Raw genomic sequence first — 4,734 nt, 5'->3', positions numbered from 1 at the left:
ACGCTTTGCCAGCGACAACGACAGGTTGTTAGTATTTCTTTGCTGTTGCTGTTGTTGTTGTTGTTGTTGTTGTTGTTTTTATAGCTGTTGCACACATTTCATTGCACTGTCACTTCACTGGCGTCTGTTGTACAAAAAAATAAACAAATTTATAGATAAAGGCATATATATGCATATATATATATATATATATATATATATATATATATGCATATATATATATATATATATATATATATATATATATATATATATGCTGTGTGCTAGTGCGCTTATGCCTGGCTTATGCCATTCATTCATATCCATACATCCATTTTTTCAAGTGGCTTAGCTGCAAACTGTGCAAAACGTTTACGAAAATCCATTTTCACAAGGTATTTTGAAACGGAGTTTTTTTTAGCTTTTTTCCTGGCGTGTTCTATGCCCTCTAAAGATCTTGTTAAAACTTTATATGGCTTATGTCATCTGTTGACACATAAAACAGCAAAGTTGTGACTTGACATTGTCTTTTGAAAAATATTAAATTAAATTAAGATGCTGCCAACATTTTAGAGTTGTACACAAAGTGAATTGGGTATATTGGGTGGGTGCAATGCTCGCCTGCCGCATTGAAGCATTGTTAGCCGCGTGCTTTGAACTGTTATGAATTTGAAGCGTGGCAAATCCGACTTTACTATATCTGCTAGAGCAGATATATATATCTGCTTTCGGAATATAATTTAGTGTAGAAAAACCAGGACTAAAGTAGTAAAAGCTGCGCACATTGGGTGCTAATTAGGTGTATTACTGCCTAAGTGTGCAGTGCTGGACAGCAAAGTAACTGCGGACTCCCTCTTAACGTATGATTTAACTCTTTCTTAACCGAGAACTAGTATTATGCAGTGGGTGGCGCCTGGTGCAATGCCTGGAATTTGCTTTAAACATCCAAATCTTCTTCGGCTCAATCAATTTTCAACTTTGTGTCACAAAAAAGACTAAAGCAAACTCTCAGCGTGAAGTTGATTTAAAATAAACTAACTGTAGCTAAGAATTTAGGTTTTTATGCTTAACGGGTTGTCTCAGGCATTAAATATCAATTAGTCAAGCAGTCAATCGACCCAAACACACACATTAATATACACATATTTATTATGTATCTAAAAGATCTCTGTAAAGACGAGAATATGCATTAATAATGTATCAATGACGTCTCGATTTATGCAAAAATATTTGTGTTGGTGTCTGCCTAGCTATGCCACTGTGTGTGCGTGTGTGTGGATGCTTCGCCTTACTGGTTCTGGCCAAAACGACAGCCAACACACACACACACACGCACACACACATGCATATGTGTGATATAATCGTTTGGCATGAATGAAAGGCGTTGCAGATTTTCACACAACATTAAGAGAGGCAACAGCGGGGCAGAGGCAGTGCCAGTGGCAGAGGCACTTTTAGCCAGCCAACAATGGGCAAAGAGAGCCGAGCTCAAGCTGTTTTTTTTCAGCCAAATCGGCCATAATCTTGGCTTAAGCTAATAATAGCAGCAGGTTTTTTTTGGCCTGGCTCAAGCTGAGTTATGCGCCTACACACACACACACTCAGAGACACACACGCACATACATAGCCAAAGGGCAGCGCTTGTTAGAAAGATTTTCGGGCTGTAGTACAGTGTACACTATTTAGCACATTTCTGTTGTTTTCGCTCAGCTGCCAAATTCGTATGACACTCACGTAATGCGCTAAAAATAGTTGAATATATTGCTGCTGCTGCTGCTTGCTCAGTTTTTTTTCGAGTTTATTCGGTTTTTATTATTAATTTTTTTATTTAATTTTTTTTTTAGTGTAGCGCGGCTGCGTGGCGAACGCGTCGCGATTTCAGCTCGAACTGATCGGCGCTTGGGCGCAGCGCACCTGCGTTTGGTCTAAACTGGTCTAAAAACTGAGCACAAAACCAGTTTTGGAGCTGGCTGAGAGCGCGAGAGCCACACTCAGAGAGCAAGCGTAAGAGAGCCAGATCAGGCAGGCAGAGAGACAGACAGACAGAGAGAGAGAGAGAGAGCGCGCGTCGCTGGGTCTGCACTTTGCACTTTTGCTGCCACATTTTGTTGTCAAACTGCATTTAATAACCGTTAACCGAAAGTTCTGCAACACGTGCAGCACAAGGGGCGGTGCAGGGAGGGGGAGTGGCAGTTGGCAGAACTTACCTTTCACGCCCTGCCGCAGGCGCCGGAACACGGGCCACTTCATTAGACGCTCTGGTTGTCAGCGTGGCAACGACTCGACCAGCTGCCGCACGTGACTGCAACGCGTGGCAGGTGGGGCAGGCTCCATTGCTGTGGAAAAACGTTGTCAGCCTTAACGCCTAATTTGCATCGTTGGCTGGGCCAAAGTCATTACGGAAAGTGCCAGCGGATGGCATCGATAATGAACACAGACTCTCCATGCAGGTGTGTGTGGGTGTTCATATGTGTGTGTGTGTGTGTGTGTGTGTGCTGCATATTTTAAATATTGGCCACACTTGCTGCCGCTTACTGCAGCATCAGTGACTACTGCACTAGCTGCTGACATGTAAATAAAAATTCGCATTCAAATTTATGCGAACAGCTCGCGGGCAGCTCGCAAAAACCGCAAAGAAGAAAGTGTTAAGTGCGCCAAGCGGGTATGCACGACTGCATGTTATGGTGTTTAGACAATAGATGTGCCTAAAGGTTTCTTAAGGGATATGCTTATAGAGTGAGGAATTGTACTGGTTGCCAATTAAGTTATCGATAGGAATTATCGATATTTGTAGGTGTAGACTAACCAAATTAGAGCAGCAGTTGACGAACTGGTAATAAAGCGAATATGGTTTGAAATATTCTGCTATTTTTGATTTTCTTTTTCTTAGGGAAAAGCACATAATTCAATGGGGCAGCTGGGCTTTTTTATTAAATGTCAATTATGCTGATCGGTGATCGGTTACGGATCGATCTTTCCACTTTTTATTTTAATACTTTATATACTTGTATACTATCTTCACTTCGTTGCAAATTTTTACTGGAAGTTGCCTTAAGAGTGTATTAAAGTTTATTCATGATATATCTACAGCTGTTTGTTATCGATATGGGCAGAGTAACAGATGAACAGACAGAGGCAGACATTCAGACAGCTAGAAAAAGATCAACTACTGATATATAGTAAATATATCGATTGCTATATAGTAAATATGGACTAAACCACAACTGCCAGTAACAACAGTTTACATAGAATAAATATGCCCTTTAAGGGTCCATATTCAAAGGGCATAAAAAGTGAGTAACAGCGGAAGACGAACAAAAACACAGACAATTTGTGGTTAAAATAATATCGCATAGTTTATAGTTCCGGCTACACTGTCAAAAAAAAGGAACAAAGAAAACAACTGAAAAGTGTATGAGGTCAGTGCATCTTGTAGTCGAGTTTAACAGACCCAGCCATACGCTGTTGAGTGCAAGTTTAAGTTATAATTAATTATTAAATAATTCTAAAATAGAATTTGCTATAAAAGTTGAGATATGACAAGCTAATATATACCCTACCAAATATATTTGAAAGTCTTCATTAATTGTTGCAACGATCCTAAGCCTTCTTTCGTTAGGTCTTAGTCTTTCGGCTTGAGCTTTGCTCTGCCTAAGTGCTCTCAGTGCAGCAATGGAGTATTTCTATACTTTTGTCTCTCTCACACGCCCTCTCTCGCGCTCTATCTCGCTCTTTCTCCTTCATATTTTCATGGAATTTAAAAGCTCTTCAAAATATATGTGCATTGCTGCAACTTAAATTGCAATTTTATTTGTGGCTTGGGCGAAATGTTGTCGCGACTTTCGAGGCAGCCAACATGTCAATGCCACAAGATGCCGTGGGCTGACGAACATGTGTGCAGGTGCGCGTGTGTGTGTGTGTGTGGGCTATGGCCATTGCCACGGTGACAGCTTCATAATTGCAAAAGAGTTCAAGTCGCAACACTGCAGCCCAAGATATTTGTGTGACTTGCCCCAAGTGTCAAGCACTTGTGCTTGTATTTTGTCAGGTCAGGACATAGTAAGCTTTTCCTTGTTTATATGTTATGGGTGTGTCTGTGTGTCTGTGTGTGTGAGAATTTTCCTTTTATTCTCATTTTCGCATTGTTGGAAGTCGTAAAAACTTTGTCGCTGCTGTTGCTGCGGCTGATGTCATAAAAGTTGCATAAAACTACACAGATTTTTCTTGAACACTGTTATGCATACAGTGTGTGTGTGTGTGTGTGTGTGTATGTGTGTACTTGCAACTTTAAGACATTACTGCACATTAACTTTTTAGCTTTGATGACACGTCAAATGGCAAATCATCTGCCCGTCAAGCGTAGGCGCCAACGAGCGAGACTCAATGAGAGAGAGAGAGAGGGAGGAGTCGGGAGGGAACGCGTGGGTGTATGAACTTCGCCATGGACTCGGCACATGTCGTGGCCTGGATTTAATTTAGATAAAAGCTTTGCAATCTACCCCGACCATACGCAAATTGCACTGAAATCAATTCCATAAACACTTGCCACAACCTTTGCCAGCGACGACAATTTATTTTCATGAACCCACGCACACACACACATGTGCACACGCACACCATATCTACTTAACGGTTTAAACCCATTGACGATATGAGACCAGCAAGTGGATTAGACTATTACGCAGTATCAAGCTAATAGCTTTGCCATAAAGCCAGATTTCTAAGGAAATCTTTTGAAGGTTGCAAAGCGGCTTA

The 4,734-nt window shown here is 41.0% G+C and overlaps 1 long non-coding RNA gene across 1 annotated transcript; it reads right to left on the bottom strand.

Moving 5' to 3' along the window:
- Window positions 1-63: 63 nt before the first annotated feature.
- LOC111592835 lies at window positions 64-1,855 on the bottom strand. The gene is made up of 2 exons (XR_002751000.2): window positions 1,714-1,855; window positions 64-124 (listed from the first exon to the last, which is right to left on the bottom strand). It is a non-coding gene; the product is annotated as an uncharacterized LOC111592835 (long non-coding RNA).
- Window positions 1,856-4,734: the final 2,879 nt, after the last annotated feature.

This window comes from Drosophila hydei, unplaced genomic scaffold (assembly GCF_003285905.1).
Source record: "Drosophila hydei strain 15085-1641.00,03,60 unplaced genomic scaffold, DhydRS2 tig00000243-arrow-arrow-pilon, whole genome shotgun sequence".
Lineage (NCBI taxonomy): Eukaryota > Metazoa > Arthropoda > Insecta > Diptera > Drosophilidae > Drosophila > Drosophila hydei.
Note: the sequence above shows the minus strand (reverse complement) of the source record. Positions and strands in the feature narration are given on the sequence as shown.